Source organism: Chenopodium album, chromosome 9 (assembly GCF_948465745.1).
Source record: "Chenopodium album chromosome 9, dcCheAlbu1.1, whole genome shotgun sequence".
NCBI classification, from domain to species: Eukaryota; Viridiplantae; Streptophyta; class Magnoliopsida; order Caryophyllales; family Amaranthaceae; genus Chenopodium; species Chenopodium album.
The window spans coordinates 35,922,723-35,942,781 of record NC_137842.1 but is presented as its reverse complement, the minus strand read 5'-3'; the positions used below and the strand labels follow the sequence as shown (position 1 = coordinate 35,942,781).

The following is a 20,059-nucleotide window of genomic DNA, read 5'->3' as shown; positions in this document are numbered from 1 at the left end:
TTGAATTAATTTGTTATTTTCGATTGTTTTTTTGTTTAAGCCGTGAGGATGATAGTAATAAGCTTAATGCCAGTCCTGCTACAGATAATCGTTGATAGAAAAAGCTGTATAATAAATCTGAGTTAAAATCGAATTCTTTTTTTGAGTGAAATGTTTTGATCTTTTTAAAATTTTAGCCAATGAAAATAAAATCCAATTAAGCTGAGGTATTGTGGATCTGACTCCATTTGAGTCCCTGTCTAACAGGGGGAACCTTTCAGTGACGCTACATTAATATGATATTACTAGATTATATTGAGGAAGTGAGGAATTTTATTACTCCCTCCGTTTTTAAATACTTGCTTCACTTTTCATTTGCGGTCGTTTTTGAATACTTTCATTTTCTTATTTGGAAAGGTTTTATAATATTTAATAAATTTCTCTCACCTAGTTGTCCAAATATATATTCTCTCTTCCCCAATTTTCTCCACTATTTTTGCTATCTATAAATTTTTATCGAGTTAAGTATAATAGTGGGTACTTAACTTTGCTAAAAGTTGCAAATAAGGGACTTAACTTTCAAAAGTGACAATTTGGGTACTTAACTTTGGAAGAGTATTAATCAGAGGGAATATTTCGGCAAGTGACCTGTTGTAATCGGTTTAAGCAAATTTTATTTATTTATTTATTTATTTTATTTTTTTAATTTTCTTTGCTTATACTTTACTCTTATACTTCACTGAGTTCACTCCTTTTATCATTCACAACTTCCTCCACACAATTCATTACTAAATCCTTATCAAAATTCTCCAAAACCTCACTTAAATCACCTCGCAAATACCAAAGATACTCAGCAAAATTACTCCTAATATTCCTAATTACAGTATGAGCATTTCGCTCGAGTCGAAAACTGTGTGATTTCGACGAAAATCTAGACTCAAATACAAGTTTAAGAATCAACAACAAAGCCTCCATAATAATACGGTCTTGAAACGGTAGGTAACTAGAACTCAAAAGCTTCTTCAACATTGGTTTAGAGGTAATTTCAGTAATGGGTTTTTCAATTGGAAGATGATGCAATGTCTACGAGTGAGTAGCGCTGGAGTTAGACCGGTATGCTAAAACCCAGATATCAAATTTGTAAAGAAAACATGTAAGATTAGATAAAGGCTGGAGTTGAGAAGGATTTTACCAAGATTTCTGAGCAAATTTGGTAGATTTGGCAAAAAAAATAAATTAATCTAAACTAATCCTTGTCATTATAATCTGAACTAATTCTTGACATTGTAATTTCTCAAAGTTTGTTTTGATAGTATACCGAATTTTTTGGATCATATAAGTCAACTTTCCATCAAAATCATTTGTATAAATTAAATCTGATCAGATTTCAAGGTATTTGAAAAAAAAAAAAATTTGTTTTTGTTTTTGTTTTTGTTTAATTTTTTTTTTAAAATTTTTATTACAGCTAATAAAGAATTAGTTTTAAAATTGCTTGTATAACCTGCTACAACAGGTAAAACAAGTTGAGTACAAAGTTTAGTACTCAATCTGCAACAAGTGAAAGATGAGTACTCAATCTGCAACAAATTGCAAAGTTTAGTACCTAGTATTATACTTCTTCTACCAATTCCACTACCTTCATATTTTACTACTTTCTCTAATTTCTCCTCAAACTCCGCGCATGGAGAAATGGAACAAGTATTTAAAAACGGAGAGAGTAAATCTTAACGAGGTGAGTATTAATTTTAGCTCTAAGTTTTAAAACTTGGAGATGACATCATTTTTGATGGTCCACCATTGAAAATGTATCAAATTCTTATTAATACTCACTAAGAATTCAAATTTATAATTTTAGCCCTAAAATTTAAATATATTACACATTTTTTTTTATCTCTTTATATATAGAAAAGTATATATTAAAAAAAAGGATAAAAAAGTAAAATTGAGATGGATTTTAATTTCAAGTCTTAAGTTGAGTTGTGAAATTTCAAAACTCAACTTGAGATTTAGAAGAAAAATAGGGAAAGTCTTAAACATAAGTCTTAATAAAACTCAACTACTTTAGGTTTCGTGTCATGCATGGTAAATCTAATTTTGTTTTAAAAAATATAAATCTAATTTTGTTTTACAAAAATAAGTAAATCTAATAAATAAAATTGATGCTTTAAAGTAATTTCTTTGATTTTAATAATATGAATTAATATTGTTTTCCAAAAATAAAATTAATATAAATTAATATTATTATGGAGTATTATTTTTTTTTGGCAAAATCTAATATTACTCTATTTATCATATAAATAAAAAGAAGTTAGAATAATACTTTAGATAAATGTGTATGGAAGAATCATGAACACCAAATAAAAATGAATTTTTTTTATCATAAAAATAAAACTACTGGCCTGTTTTATATTTAACTGAAGTTATTAGAGTTGAACTGAACTGGATATTTTATGAGAGAATGAAATTAGGAAGTGAACTGATTGGAATTGAAATGAAGTGAAAATAAGATGAAGACAACAAGCCTTATTTCTGTTTTTAGTTGACACGTTTTGACTTTAGCACTGTTGAAGTTTTACATTGACAAAGTAAATAAAGAAACATGTTAACTAAAAGAAACGGAGGAAGTATACAAGATTTGGAATGACATTATTATAGTTGTATCAAATATTCATACAAAAAATAAATAAAAGGATTTTTTTTTTTTTTTTTTTTTTTTTTTTTTTTTTTTTTTTTTTTACCACAAAATAAATAAAAAAAAAAAAAAATTGTTTTTAACACTAAAACTTTTAATACTTTTTTATATCTCAAATAATACCCTAAACTTGCACATAATATTTAGCAGAGGTAGTAATTTTATTTTACCACAAAAAAATTCTAAAATTATTTTTTACCACCTATCGTCAAGAAAACCGATAAATCTAATGGCTTAAAAAAATTCTTCGATTTGAGGTTTAGGGGGCATTTTGCATATAATTTGAGATCAGAATTGACAAAAAAATGATTGAAAATGCCTCATTTTGTGTGTTTCATGCAAGTCGAGTTATTTTTAAGGAAAATTTGCAAATTGCAGCCATTTAAAGTTCGTATTTTGCAAATTGCAGCCATTAAATTTTTTTTTTTTTTGCAAATTGCAACCCTAAAGTTCGTATAAATTGTAAATTGCAGCCCTATTCAACTTTTACGTTGATTTACATGTCGAAAAATCTTCGCTTAAGGTTTTAGGGGCTATTTTGGCCCTTAAGGATCCGAATTGAGATCGAAATTAGCAAAATAAAATAACATAGGTGCCTCGTTTTGCGTAACAAAAATATATCGATGTGTGGGAAACTGTAAAAATGAGACACTTACGTTTTTTTTTTGCTAATTTCGAGCTTAATTCGGATCCCTTAGGCCTAAATTGGCCCCTAAAACCTTAAACGAAGATTTTTCGACATGTAAACTGATGTAAAGTTGATTTGGGCTGCAATTTACAATTCATACGAACTTTTGGGCTGCAATTTGCAAAAAAAAAAAAGAAAAAAAAAAAGAAAAAAAAAATGTCTGCAATTTGCAAAATATGAATTTAAATGGCTGCAATTTGCAAATTTTCCTATTTTTAAACACACAAAATGAGGCATTTTGATCATTTTTGTCAATCTGACCTCAAATTGGACTCAAAGGGCCAAATTGCTCTCCAAAACCCCTAAAGACCATGTGTTTGGCATGAAAATCGAAGAACTTAAAAATCCGGTTAGGTTATTGACGTCAGGTGGTAAAAAAAATTTGTAATTTTTTATTGGAAAAATTAAAAAGAATAATCACACCTTTGACATTTCTTCTCAAAACAATCCCATTTTCGAATAATCTGAAAAAAAAAACCCACCTTTGCCCCCCATCTGCTCAAAACAATCTCGTTTACCTACTACTTGTTTACCAGGTTACTTTTTTTATTTTTATTTTGACTTTTTTAATCCCTCTCCTCCCAGCTCCCAACTCCCTTTTCCATGGCAGCCACATGACCAGTTGACCGCTATCTCCTCATTATCCACCAATGAAAGGAATGATGCCCTTCGAACAAGTGTATTATTTTGATAGCGGGTTCAGAATTATTAGAAAGCTAATATATTCAGTAAGGTCAAGTAATCGGAATGCCTGGGTGGAGGCCGCTTCCGATTAGTAAAATTAATGTATAATTAATATTACAGCTTAATCTTGACTGAATCCTTCGGGTCACACCCTAGCAAATATACGAACCGACTCGGCGAATTAATTCGGAAGAATTAATTCGTCGCCCGAGTATAAAATATTTAGACGTCGGAAATTCGAGCTTAGAGCGTCGAAACTGAGCGTCAGAAGTTGAGTCAAAATAGTAAAAGACGAGACATGAAAATAATAATAAATCAACAAGACCAAAATACCCCTAGCATCGGAATGCCTTGAGCAAACCGAGTGCTTGGGGCATTTGATATAGCATGGTGGCTAGCATGCGCACCAAGCCGAGCCTAGGCTGGCTGGTGCGTGCTAGCGCACCAATGCTAGTATCGAAAGGCTAGCAGCGCTGGGCCAAGGCGCGCAAGGAGCATCAGCCCGCATCCTTGATGCGCGACTCGCTGGCTGAGAGCACGAGCAGCCCGCACAAGCCGTGCTGGGCTTGCTGGCCAGCAGTGCTAGCAGCCCGCACGCTTGTGCTGGGCCTGCTGGCAGCCGCACATGGCAGCCCACCTTGGGTGCCTTGGTGCCCAAGTGTGGTGCCATGTGGCGCGATTTAAGAGGAGGTTTGAGGGGTGTGTTGGCCGATTTTTGGAGAGGGAGTGGGGAGGAAGTTTGGTCCCCCCCTCCTCCAAATGGTCCTCACCTAACCTCTCTCATGAGCTTGCCACTTGTTGATTTATTACTAGTTTGATTATTAATTTTATTTTAGCTTTAAAATAAAATGGAAAAATCAAATTCTCCCACATTGATGGGAAAGGCTTTTCACTCTCTTGTTTTCCCTATAAATACCCAAGTTGGGGTATTGGGAAAATCACTTGAGTGAGAGTTGAAAAAGGCATCACCATTGTGAAAACCTTTGAACTCATTTAATCACTCGGGTTTTGGTCGGACCTTGCTAACTCCAAGGTAGCGGACCTAAAAAGTCGGTGTTCGTCCTTTGAGGGTGGATACCGTTGGAGGCTCGGTATTTTCGGAGCTAAAGCTTTCAAGTAAGAGCCCATTAGGTCGGGCGAAGCACGCGTCAAAGGTAAATTCCGATTTTATCCTTTTATGCTTTATGGTTTTATTAATTGCGAGTGGTTCTTTGGGTCGGGGTCATTTCCGCGATAAGTTGGACTTACCAAACCCCAACAGCGGTATCGGAGCTACGCTCGTTTATTTTTAAAATCATAATATTTTTCAAGGTGATTTTTATGGATAATTTTTCTGGTTTAAGTTGCTAATTAGATTAGTAGCTCGTATTATCTATTTTAACCTTGTATTTAAGCTACCTTCAGCCTCGAACCCAGATTTCGACTTAAAAATAGTGAATTTTGGGTGGAAAATGTGTTATGGAAATGGTTTTATCCTTCTAGGATGCGGTTTTTAGGCAAAAAACGACCAGATATGCTATTTTCGAGGGGTTTTTTCGTTTTTACGAAAAATTTTAAGTCTTTCTAACCTGGAAAATTAATTGCATATTTATGGTGGTTATGTAATTGGTTCAATACATATTTTATATGCAATTTTAAACCTCTTTAGGCATGATTACTTGGTAGTTTTTTGTGCTTGAATGCTTGGTTTTATTTTTTCACATAATTGTAAACTAATTGCATTAAGTGTGAAATTGTTGTTCTTTGAGGCTTCCAAGTATTAAAGATTCAATATTTAATTATGTTAAGTGATTGAAACTTTATATTACTAAATTCCATGAATTTTTGTTAAACTTTGTTGATTTAATCATTTTTTAGTTGATTGGAATCATAAAGTTTGAAACTTTGTGATAGAAAAATTGTTTATCTTCATATTAGAAGATAAATTTTTTTCTAGGATTCACAAGTATTAAAGTTGGAATCTTTATTGAACTTATGTTCATTTTTCCAACTCCCTCTTATTTTGTCAAAAACTCAAAGTTAATTTAAATTAATTAAATTAATAGTGAGTAATTGCCCTATTATTTTTGTTGCACCAAGTTAAACCAATTTAATTAAAGAATGGTTCTTGGGAATTATTTTGGTTACATGCACTTTAAAATTTTTATTTAAGTTAGACTTGTTTAAATTTTTATAAATTTTTCTCATTAAATTAGTTCTAAAATTAATTTAGAATTAATTGCAAAAGTCACGCAAAATTTGGGATCAAATCCCGAGGCTAATGGCATGCAAGACAAGGCATAAGCGCCCTTGGCTAGCCGGGATACATAGCAGCCCGCATGTGGCTGCCATGCCCTGTGCATGCAGCCAAGGCGTGGCTGGTGCGCACGGCCGCAAGCAGCAGCACAAGCGACAACAACACAGCAGCAACACGCTGCCATGTGCGTGCGTGCGTGTGTGCTGTGTTGCATGGTGCCTGGGGCTGCTGTGGCGCGGGTATGTGGGGCACGAGCACATGGTACATCGCTTGGGACTTGGTGCATGCGTCGTGTAAGTAGAGGTATGCATAGACGTTGCTTGCGAAGCAATGTAGTGCAATGAATTCGTTCAACATGGCCATCAAGGGGCCACGTTTTTGATGTGTGAAAGTTCGTTGATGTGGGCGGTGTAACGCTTAGAGACATCGGGCCCACTCCCACGTTCATTGAGCATCTAACGGTTGTGCGAAATGTGAGCACTCCATGTCTTAGTGCTAGGCACTTAGACACTTTGGACTACGTATTTTTGCTTAAAAATTGTCGTTTTAATTATTTTAATAAATTTTGGAGGCTAGGCCTCGATTTTGAGTAACATTGGCAAAATTTATTTTGACAAATTTTGAGAATTATCGGCCTAATTAATTGGATTAATTAAGTTGGATACGAAATTTAGTGGGAGCTTCATATGTTAATTGCGCTTATTTACATAATCGGTTAAAACAACTTTGACTAGTTTTAATTAGGCGTGTTAATTAGATTAACCACCTAGATTAGTTACTAGTTCACGCGTGTTTGTTTGTTTTTGCAATTTTACTTGTTTATCGTTGTAAAATGCATGGGCCATTCACAAATAGTGAATGGATGAATGGAATGCATATTCTCTAACATGTTTTATGAAATGGCAACTAGTGGGGCCCGATTAGGATAGAAAATATGGACTGCGATCCGTGATGTATTTTTGTAAATCTAAATACGGTATGCGTACCGTTGAGTATTTTTGTACCTTAATATTTAGATAAGTCCTAATCGTAGATACTAGTAGTTGCATTTAATTATGGTCAAGTCTTGAAGATGGAGGTTCTTAGAAGACGTAGCCATGAAGTTGCAAATGAAGACCTTTTGAAGATTTGAATATCTCAAGGGGTCATGCTAGTTGGCAAATGCATCTATATTTATGTTTTTCGATATATATATATATATATATATATATATATATATATATATATATATATATATATATATATATATATATATATGAATTATATGTTAGATGCATGTTTAGGATTTCGAATGTTGTGATGATTAATTAAGTTCACTTAAATCAACCAACATAGAAACCCTAGGTCCCTAAATATTGAGTAAAAACTTGTCATTCCAAAACAACACTTACCGGCCGAGTAGTTGTGGGCTACTACTCTTAGGAAGTAAGTCATACCGGGTATGCAAGTTGGTTTTTGTTGTACTCAACGATATGAGTGATGGAGTCCTAACATGTCGTGGCAAAGTGAATACTACAAGAAGGTGTTCTTGACTCTTTCGATTTAGAATCGTTTGAGAACTGCAAAGGATGTTTATTAGGCAAGATGATTAAGCAGCCATTCTCCAAGATAGGAGAAAGGGCAGGAGACTTATTAGGTCTAATACACACTGATGTATGTGGACCAATGAGCTCAACCACAAGAAATGGACACTGATATTTTATCACCTTCACAGATGACTATAGTAGATATGGTTATGTCTACCTAATGTCACATAAATCTAAATCGTTTGAAAAGTTCAAAGAATTTCAGAGTGAAGGTGAAAATCAGCTTGGCAAGAAAATCAAAGCCTTTCGATCGGATCGAGGTGGTGAATACTTGAGCCAAGAATTCGATGACCATTTGAAAGAAAAGGGTATACTTTCAGAATTGACACCTCCAGGAACTCCACAATGGAATGGAGTATCCGAAAGGAGAAATCGAACCTTGTTGCACATGGTACAATCAACAATGGGTCTAAGTGATCTTCTTATCACTTTCTGGGGACTTGCACTTCTAACTACGGCACTAACACTGAACCGTGCACCATCAAAAGCCGTAGAAAATACTCCATATGAATTATGGACAAAGAAAACTCCTATGCTGTCTTTTCTAAAGATATGGGGTTGCGAAGAATATGTTAAGAAACTGATTTCTGAAAAACTTCATCCCAAATCTGACAAGGTTTACTTTGTAGGCTACCCAAAAGAAACCAAAGGGTATTACTTCTACAACAAATCGGAGAACAAAGTGTTTGTTGCTCGCGATGGTGTCTTTTTGGAGAAGGAACACCTTTCCAAAATGACAAGTGGGAGGAAAATCAAACTCGACAAAGTTCGTGAGGATGAGCAACAAAATCAGAATGACAGTCAAAGTGCTCAAACAACTTCTATTGACGCAGGTCAAAATGTTCAAAATGTGCAAAGTCAAACCGACAGTGCAAATGCTCAATCCATTACCCTACGTAGGTCTCAGAGGCCGAGATCTCAACCTGATAGATATCTTGGTTTAGTATTAACCGAGATATCAGAGGACATCCTGATTATGGATGGAGATGAATTGGCAACCTACAAGTAAGCAATGGCAAGCACCGACTCTGCTAAATGGCATGAGGCCATGAGATCTGAAATGGATTTCATGTTTGAAAATCAAGTCTGGGACTTTGTTGACTTACCCGAAGGTTATACACCTATCGGATGTAAGTGGATTTTTAAGATGAAAACCGACAAAGATGGAAATGTATTCATTTACAAAGTTAGATTGGTGGCAAAAGGTTATAGACAAGTTCATGGTATTGATTACGATGAAACCTTTTCACCAGTCGCAATGCTTAAATCCGTTCGGATCCTCCTAGCGATTGCTGCATATTATAACTATGAAATATGGCAGATGGACGTCAAAACCGCCTTCTTAAATGGTATTTTGGAAGAAACTTTGTACATGACACAGCCTGAAGGTTTTGTCGACCAAAACAATGTTGGGAAGGTTTGTAAGCTTAAGAAGTCCATTTATGGACTAAAGCAAGCTAGCAGAAGTTGGAATCTGCGATTTGATGAAGCCATAGGTAAGTTTGGTTTTATCAAGAATCCAGATGAATCTTGTGTTTACAAGAAGGTCAGTGGGAGTGACATTGCCTTCTTAGTCTTATATGTCGATGACATGTTGCTCATTGGAAACATCATTTCGTTGTTAGAGTCTGTAAAGGCCTGGCTTGGAAAATGTTTCTCAATGAAAGACTTAGGAGAGGCCTAGTACATACTAGGCATCAAGATCAAAATGTTATGTTAGGGTGTTTTGATCTTCCTAGAATCATGTTTAGGGTAACAACTATAATTTCTAATATCAAATATGACAATTATGATTCCTGCGATGCTTCCTCCTCTTCCTAATATTCATGTTAGTATCATGTTAGGGCTAAATATTTGATTTTTATTGCTTAGTGACATGCTAGGGTTTGTTATTAATCGTGTTAGTATCATGCCTAGGATCTTGCTATTATTATGCTTTAACATGATTATTTTAATTATAATTTGTTATTATGATTTTGATTATTATGATTATTATTATGTTGCTTGATATTTATTGTTATTGCTTGATCACGCCTTTTATGCATGTTTAAAGGGAATTGGTACTTGTAATCACACTTAATAAGATAATTAATAATCTTATTTAGGGTTAATTTGATTATAATTCAAGTGATCGCCAATAATAGATTTATTTGTGCATTAATATTCAACCAACATAGATAAATAGGTTTAGGGTAAACCTATTGATTGCATGTTAGTCAGAAAGCGCACATGAATACGATCATAATAAAGTAGAGGCCTATTATTAGGGCAGGTTCAATCTCTTTTAGGTTGTATTTGTACCTTCATCCCCGAACTACCAGTCATGGTTCAAGACCTATTGGAGTTAACGATCTCTTGGATCGTTAAGGGGTGTAACCTTCACCTCGTGAGCTGTTTACAAGTTCCTAAAACTTGTTGGCGATTCTTTTGCTCTATCTTCTTTCCCTTTGGACACCACCGTAATTTAGTGTATGATCACAGTGGGGTTCAAGTTTGGGGTAACGCTTGAAATATACCCTACAGTTTTTGGCGACTCCGCTGGGGAGGATTTCTATTTTAATTCCTGAAATTATTTCAGTAATGATTTAGAATGAGTGCATGAGACTCGAAAAGTTCTAAGTATTTCATGTGCGTAATTTTGATTAACATTATTGTCATATGCATAAAAAAAAGATCTCATTAGAAAGACCATCCGTAATGAGTGAAAAACATAGGACTTTTACACGTAGGAAATTTGAGGAATATCTGTCACAACTAGGATCGAAATAATGCTGCGTGAAACTGGAAAATTTTATCAAGCACAAAAAGATGCTGAGGCATGTAGGAACTAGCGTCAGCGAACAAAGACTAACGCCAACATTTTGACGTTAGCGCCAGGCGCTAAAGCCAAAAGGTGGCGCTGGACTCTGTTCGCTGGCGCCAAGATCTTCCAATACCGAGCCAGAAATATGCGTTCTAATTTTGACCAGTTTTTAGCACTATTCGCTCGATCCTACTTCCTGATTGAGTTTTTCTCACTTTTCTGAAACCCATGTGTTCTACATATGGACATAACCCTCTGGGAATTCATGCTCTATCTACCTGATTGAACGCTCTAAGCAACAAAGGGTACATCCGAGAATGTTGAATTCACCAAACCATGGAAGCAAATTTTTTCTAAATTCGCGGTGTCCCATCCACTCACGCCAACCCTTCATGGTTAGGCTTCCGCGCGGTGCATCCGGACAATTAACCATGGACCCTCTATTGACTAACCCATATCCCGAACTTTAGAGAACTAGAGCCATGGTTAGGTTGCAAACTCATTGCATCATATTGTGCCTACTTGACTAGTTGTGCATTATTTGTTGTGCATACTCTATGTGTTTTTTCCTAACCGTTTGGTTTGACTTGTGATTAAGCCTAAATAAACTAATTAATAACTAAAGGACTTTTCTTAATTAATTTACTAATTAATTTGAGCTAATAAATATGCCTAAAATCGAGTCATAGTTCCTTTAAATCAACCCGGATTTTTATTCCCGTATACTGCACAAACGTCAACATTTTTTGGTCATAGACGGAGTTATAGGAACAACTACGAGTCGTAAAGCCTATGGATCTGTAGCCCCGAGTTTTATCTTTAATTTGGCGTTGGTTTCATCCCAATCAAAGTTACAGATTAAAAGTTATGACTAAAATACCACAACCTGTCCAGTTTAATGCATATACATGAGGTCTTAACTTAGTCTTTGTTCGAGTCTAGTCACATAGTCTAGCCACATGGTCATGACACGAGTCTTAACATGTCACTTGCACTCACAATAAAGCACCCACTAATATGTATATACACCATGACCATGTCTTAGGTTCATGCATGAGTCGGTTTTCTCCGTCATTTGAGTTTGGGGTACATTCTATTCCTAATTTTTTCATATTTCTCCATCTACATCATGTTTCCATTCTCTACATGCTTTCTTCACATTAAAACCTTCATTCTTCCTTCCTCCATCCATTGCATGTTGAATAGAGTTTGAGTCAAATAATTAATAATGAACATCCCCAAATTCCTTTTCCACAGTACTTGATCGAGGAGAGAAGGGCGATTAATCAAGGACAACCTCTTTATTCAAGTCTTACTTTTTGATAAACCGATCCGTCAAAAGAAGAAAGCTAAAAAGATAATGGAAACTCTAGAGGAAGTTAATGAACTTAGGAGTCAATTGACTGACGTGACTGAGGTGTTAAAGGCTTTAACCCTCAAAATTGATGACCCTGTGAAGCAACAACAAATGAATCTCATGCAAGAAAGCTTGAGCAAGCTATCTAGTGACTATAAATTTCAGGGCATTAGTTCACAAGGGGTCTCGCTGGACAAGGAACTTCTTCTGCATAAGTTCAATGCCAACAAAATCCCAAAATTCAAGGCAACAGATGACCCTTACTTTCATCTAAGAGCTTTTGAAACTATAATGAATATTAAGGGGATTGATAAGAAAGTCTTTCATTCTTTGTTTTCTTTATCCCTTGAGACCGTTTGTCAACAATGGTTCTTTTCCCTTGACAAAGAGAAAACCTCTTCTTGGGATTCCATAACAAATGCTTTCATAGATAGATATAAATGTAACATTCAGGACGAAACAGACCACAAACAACTTGAGATGTTAAAACAAAAAGAAAACGAAGGGTTCACTTCTTTCTTCAACAAATGGAGGGAAACTTCTGCTAATATGGTCAAGGTTCCTACCGAAAAAGAATCTGTGAGGATGTTTATCAAGAATCTCCAAGGGAAGTATTCAAAGCACTTAAAATACCAACACAACTTGAATACTTTCAAGGCTGTGTATAATATAGGCATTGACATTGAAGATGACCTTCTGAAAGATAATAGTGCGAGAGCAAAGAAGAACGACCATCCTTCTTCTTTCTCTCCCATTAATGAGGTACATGCTACGAACGCCTCTAAATCGCGAATCCAAAGGTCAAAAAGAGTGTTCACTCCACTCGGTATGAGTTATGAAACAGCTTTCGAGAAGCTACATCACAAAGGACTAGTCATGCCCATAGGGCCCATCAAAGATCCAGTTCCAGAAGCCAGGCCACCCAAGTGGGACCCTAATAAGCACTGCAAATATCACCAAGGAAAGGGTCACGACACTGAGGAGTGTTGGAAACTCAAAGAAGCTATTCAAGATCTGATTGATGACAATAAAACTTCCGAGGTTCTAGCCATTGAAGAAGATCAAACATCCTTCGATCCATCACTTTTTATCACACCTGTAGGTGAGCCCAAGATCGAGACAGCTTATATAACCTCTCTCGATGAAGTGCCCATAATTGAGGAGGATGAAAGTCTTTTCTTAGATAATACCAGGGAAGAATCATCAAGTCTAAAAGAGGATATTCGAAAACTGCAAGATGTCGTTGCCATGCTCTTGAATGTGGTAGAAGGACTAACAAATCGGGTGACGGTTATCGAACAAAATTCTCGCCAAGGATTTAATGAAGAACTCAATGCTCCTAAGCCACGGGCAAAACGGACCATTAAAGAATACACACCAATAGGAATGACTTACAATGAAGCTTTTGACTATCTTCACGATCAAGGTCTTATTCACCCCATTGGTCCAGTCAAGACCCTCCGCGCGAAAAATGGTTTCCCAATTGGGATCCAAATTCTTACTGTCGATACCATAGAGGTCGTGGTCACACCACCGAAGCATGTCTCGCCCTCAAAGATTGTGTTCAAGATCTCATTGATTCAAATATCTTTCATGTTCCCCCGCGCGACAAGAAGGCCAAGATTAGTAACAATAAAAACAGTGGCTGTAAAGGAAACAAGAACGACTATCCTTCTTCTTCCGAAAACACCTACTCTAGTAACAGTGTTGGTACTTTCGACCTTAATGAGATCTTAGCCATGGATAATAGATGATTTAGAAATCAACTAAGAAAGGATTTCACCCCTATTGGAATTAGCTACGATAATGCTTTCGATCGACTCCATGCCAAGGGACTCATTACTCCTATTGGACCTATTCAAGATCCCCCACTTAAGATGAGATTTCCTAGTTGGAACCCAATTGTACGCTGCAAGTACCATCAAGGTAGGGGTCATACTACTGAGAGCTGTTGGAAACTAAAGGAAGCAATCCAATATTTGATCGACATGTTAGGGTGTTTTGATCTTCCAAGAATCATGTTTAGGGTAACAACTATAATTTCTAATATCAAATATGACAATTATGATTCCTGCGATGCTTCCTCCTCTTCCTAATATTCATGTTAGTATCATGTTAGGGCTAAATATTTGATTTTTATTGCTTAGTGACATGCTAGGGTTTGTTATTAATCGTGTTAGTATCATGCCTAGGATCTTGCTATTATTATGCTTTAACATGATTATTTTAATTATAATTTGTTATTATGATTTTGATTATTATGATTATTATTATGTTGCTTGATATTTATTGTTATTGCTTGATCACGCCTTTTATGCATGTTTAAAGGGAATTGGTACTTGTAATCACACTTAATAAGATAATTAATAATCTTATTTAGGGTTAATTTGATTATAATTCAAGTGATCGCCAATAATAGATTTATTTGTGCATTAATATTCAACCAACATAGATAAATAGGTTTAGGGTAAACCTATTGATTGCATGTTAGTCAGAAAGCGCACATGAATACGATCATAATAAAGTAGAGGCCTATTATTAGGGCAGGTTCAATCTCTTTTAGGTTGTATTTGTACCTTCATCCCCGAACTACCAGTCATGGTTCAAGACCTATTGGAGTTAACGATCTCTTGGATCGTTAAGGGGTGTAACCTTCACCTCGTGAGCGGTTTACAAGTTCCTAAAACTTGTTGGCGACTCTTTTGCTCTATCTTCTTTCCCTTTGGACGCCACCGTACTTTAGTGTATGATCACAGTGGGGTTCAAGTTTGGGGTAACGCTTGAAATATTCCCTACAAAACGGATGAAAATGTAGCCGATCCACTTACTAAACCTTTGCCTCAAGTGAAGCACAATAAGAACATTGAGGCAATGGGAATCAGACATGTAGAAGACTGGCTTTGATTTCCTTGTTTAGTGTTTTAGTTAAATTTTGAACATTTAATGTAAGACACTAAGAAAAATCATTCAAGTTTTTGAGTAATATAAATTTCATGCAATATTTTATTACTCCGTTTGCTATTTAATTGTGGTTTAAGATTAAATAATAAGTCCATTCGATTATTGGAATATTCAAAATAGGGTATCAAGACCAGTCTTGGTAAGGAAACACCTATTAAGTGAACATTGAATATTATAATAAAAAATTGTCCCTAATCGAGGTCATTTAAACAATGGACGATTAATGACCAATTGAGATTAGTGTGTAGTCTGATTTATAGCATTGTTTCTTGTGCTAAGAGGACATGATTGTCATAAATCATTTGCACAGGTATTGGTTTAGAACCATAATGGATCGACCTATGAGAATACTTTAAGAGATTAAAAATCGTCATAAGTATACTTCTCATTATGGCTATCGGAACCTATTTCCTTGACCATGAGTATTGTGAGTTCTCTTGTTTGAGTACTAGTCCGTTTTGATGTTGTCAAACGTCTGCCGTAATAGGGGATTATAACGGCAACACTCGGGTGGCTAGGTCCTCTCAGTAAGAGGAGCTACATTACAAGACTGGGAATGTCCCCCTACTAAAATAGGGAAGATGTCTTTGTTGTATACAAGGCCTCTCGTAGAGCGATACTGTAAAATTGCATGGCCGTGCTCGGATGGATTTTAGAAATCATCTATTTATTGACAGTCGGACTTGGAATCGAGAAACACTTCTGGACGTAATAAGGATGATGAAATAATCTTACCTTATAGTTCATGAAGAGACATAGGAAAGAGGCTATACACTAAATGCTCACTTGTCCGGAAGGACAAGTGGGAGATTGAAAGGAATGGTGTCCTTCGAACAAGTGTATTATTCTGATAGCGGTTCAGAATTATTAGAAAGCTAATATATTCAGTAAGTTCAAGTGACCAGAATGCCTGGGTGGAGGCCGCTTCCGATCAGTAATATTAATGTATAATTAATGTTACAGCTAAACCCTTCGGGTCACACCCTAGCAAATATATGAACCGACTCGACGAGTTAATTCGGAAGAAAATAAATCGTCGCACGAGTATTAAATATTTAGACGTCGGAAATTCGAGCTTAGAGCTTCGAAACCGAGCGTCGGAAGTTGAGTCAAAATAGTAAAAGACGAGACGTGAAAATAAAAATAAATCAACAAGACCAAAATACCCCTAGCATCGGAATGCCTTGAGCAAACCGAGTGCTTAGGGCATTTGATTAAGCATGGTGGCTAGCATGCGCACCAAGCCGAGCCTAGGCTGGCTGGTGCGTGCTAGCTTATCAATGCTAGCATCGCAAGGCTAGTAGCGCTGGGCCAAGGCGCGCAAGGAGCATCAGGTCTCAGCAGCAGCCCGCATCCTTGATGCACGGCTCGCTGGCTGAGAGCACGAGCAGCCCGCACAAGCCGTGCTGGGCTTGTTGGCCAGCAGCGCTAGCAGCCCGCACGCTTGTGCTGGGCCTGGTGGCAGCCGCACATGGCAGCCCACCTTGGGTGCCTTGGTGCCCAAGTGTGGTGCCATGTGGCGCGATTGAAGAGGAGGTTTGAGGGGTGTGTTGGCCGGTTTTTGGGGAGGGAGTGGGGAGCAAGTTTGGTCCCCCCCTCCTCCAAATGGTCCTCACCTAACCTCTCTCATGAGCTTGCCACTTGTTGATTTATCACTAAATTGATTATTAATTTTATTATAGTTTTACATAAAATGGAAAAATCAAATTCTCCCACATTGATGGGAGAGCCTTTTCACTCTCTTGTTTCCCTATAAATACCCAAGTTGGGGTATTGGGAAAATCACTTGAGTGAGAGTTGAAAAAGGCATCACTGTAGACACCCATTTGTGTCTCCCCAAAACCAAACCCGGTGATGAGTACCTTTCGCGTCGAATCATAATCGAATGAAGTGAAAGTGTGCAAAGTCTAGTGTTGCGGATAGTTTTAATTTTTTTCTCTTTTCTCTGTTTTTGAAAACTTATTTTAAGAAAACAACCAATCTAGTTTGGTTGGTCCTTGATATGGGTCCAATAGTAGTGTAGTTGGATGGGGCTTGACAAGTGCTTTCTAACGATATATTATAAGCCCAATTCCGATGAATATTGAGGAAGTTATGTCCAATTTACTGAACTAGGCCCGGTTTGAGCCTTATATGCGGCCCAATGATCTAGGGGAGGGCCTAATATAGATTTATCATTCCTAATGCAATTAGAAATGGTTTTAGTCTTCTAGATTCTTCTAGAAGGTTCTTTTCATTCCTAATGCAATTAGCATTGATAAATTGACTTTTGTTGACTTTTCAGAGTTTTTTTTTTTTTTTTTTTTTTTTTTTTTTTTAATTTTTTTTTTGGAAAATAAGATTTTATTACCAAAGAAAGAAAGTTACAACTTACAAGAGCTAAGTTATAACTACCACCAGAACACCACAAGACCTGTTAAACAGGACAAACCCCAAAAACCAGTTCTAGATCCTATCCTAGCCACCAGGAAAGGCCTAGAAAAAACTGGACTCAGATTTCCAGCCACCTTCTAGGAAGGGTTCTGGAAACCAGGACCAGACAGCAACACAAGCAGCAAACTACAAGGCAAACAACCCAAAACAACTAAAACAACAAAAGCCTAACAATACAAAGGATTTCTATTAGCAACAAGGCAACTAGAAGCAAAATTGCAAGCTTGAAACCCCTGCCAAACCCAGAACAGCAGCACCTAGCAAGCTACCACCCAGAGCCAGCAAACAACAACAAGAACAGAACCAACCCCAGCTGTACCACCTGCCAAAACAACAGCAAACACAAACCAGCAGCTTTAGCTTGCAACAACAACACAACAACCCTGCAGCAAGAAACACAAACAGCACAAGCACACAGCAACAGAAGCAGGCCAGCAGCAGCACATGACAACAACAACATCTGAACAGCAGCAGCTATCAACCAGCAGCAGACAGCAGGCAACAGACAGCAACAGCAGACCAACTGCTAACTATCACAACAGCTTAACAACAGCAGCTGAGAAGCAACAGCACATGACAACAACAACATCTGAACAGCAGCAGCACACCAGTGCAACAACAGCAGCAAAGTAGTAAGGAAGCAGAGCAGTAGGACAGCAACAACAGAAAACAGCAGCAGCCTGCAGCACAACATCAGAACAACAGAGCAGCAAGGCACAGAAACAACAGATCAGAAGCAGCCAGATGCAAAGCAAAAAACCAGCAGGGAAAAAGTAGTAGCAGAGAAGCAGCAACCAGCAGCAAAAAATAAAATTTAAAACCTTCAATGAGCAAACCAGCAGCAACAACACATCACCCAATACCCAAAAAAGCAACAAAAGCAAAACCAGCAAAAACAAACCCAACACTAGAAACCAGCACCCAGAAACAAGGAGTCAGAAATAACAAGAACCAGCAACAACACCAGAAAACCAGAGAAGCAGAAGCAGCCCTAAACAATCAAAAATTTGCTTCCCGCCGGGATTCTACAGACTAAATGAAAGACAATATCCCTAACAAGGGCATCAACAGATTTGCAGCACCCAGTAAACAAGACTGCATTCCTCTGAATCCATATACCATAAACCGTTTCAGTAAAGGCTACATGGATCACTTTGTTCTTCAATCTGGAACTTCTACAAATTTTCTTCATCCAATCAATCTCATCACTAAACTGCTGAACAGGCTTGGAAACATGTAAAATACTCAACACCTTGTTCCAAACCTGTCTAGAGTATTCACAATCAAAGAAAAGATGTTGAACACTTTCATTGCTATTCAAACACAAGAAGCACCTTGGATCACAAGAAATGTTCCATTGAAGCAACCTATCCTTAGTGACAAGCCTATTCCACAAAGCTAGCCACAAGATAAAAACACTTTTAGGAGTTGCCAAGTTATGACAAATGACTCTCTTCCAAGGAACCTTAGGGACTTGAGGCCTAATAGCAGCATAAAGCTTCTTGATTTTCACTTTGTTGCCTTGCATGAAACCATCCCATCCCCCTTGATCATTCACAACATCTCTACAGCTCAGAATCTTCTTCAAGAACCAAGAGCATTTAGCAGGGGTAGGGGTGGTCCAACAATCTCTATGCTTGAAGTAATAGATATGGACCCACTTAACCCAAAGATTATCAGCCTTGTGAGCAATATCCCAAAGTAACTTAGTGACAACTGCTTTATTCCATTCAGGAAGAGACAACAAATTCCAGCCACCACAAACTTTAGGGAGACAGACATTATTCCAAGCCACCAAAGATTTTTTAGTAGAGGCAGAGGAACCAGTCCAAAGAAAGCATCTGAATCTAGCCTCGACCTCTTTCAAAATTTTCTTTGGTAAGATGAAAATTTGAGCCCAATATGTCTGAATACCAAATAACACACTCTTCACCAACTGAAGCCTCCCAGCATAAGACAGGTGTTTAGCCATCCACCCTTGGATTCTAGCAGTCACCTTCTCCACCAAAGGCCTACACTGAGCAATAGTAAGCTTCTTGGAAGAAAGAGGGACCTCAAGATACCTAAAAGGGATAGTACCTTGAGAAACACCAAGAAGCTCCCTCAGCTCTGTCTGAACATCAGTAGAAACTCCCCCAAAATAGACTTCACTTTTATTAAGATTAGCAGAAAGCCCAGAGGCACCTGAGAATTTTAAGAAGGCTTGGAAGAGGAGCTTAACAGAAACACTATCAGCTCTAGAGAACATCAGAAGATCATCAGCAAACATCAAGTGAGTTAGGTTTAACTTTTCACATCTAGGATGAAAGTTGAAATCAGGAGTTAACCTAAGCTCATCAAGGCATCTGGAGAGGTATTCCATACCAATAGCAAAAAGAAAGGGAGACATAGGGTCACCTTGCCTTAGGCCTTTCTTAGATTCAAAGGGAGGAGTAGGAAAACCATTAATAAGAATAGAATAGGAGACAGAAGTAAGACAAGTCAAGATCCAGCTAACAAATCTCTGAGGGAAACCAAGATCCTGCATAACAGTGATAAAAAATCCCCACTCAAATGAATCATAGGCTTTCTTCAAATCCACCTTAACCATGCACCTAGGAGAGATAAATTTGTGATCATAGCCTTTGATCAATTCAGTTG

At 37.0% G+C, this 20,059-nt stretch overlaps 1 non-coding gene across 1 annotated transcript; it reads left to right on the top strand.

The window, feature by feature from the left end:
• The first annotated feature begins 34 nt into the window (after positions 1-34).
• Positions 35-128, top strand: LOC145561201 (small nucleolar RNA Z223). Its single transcript, XR_014093761.1, has one exon. It is a non-coding gene; the product is annotated as a small nucleolar RNA Z223 (small nucleolar RNA).
• The last annotated feature ends 19,931 nt before the right edge of the window (positions 129-20,059 follow it).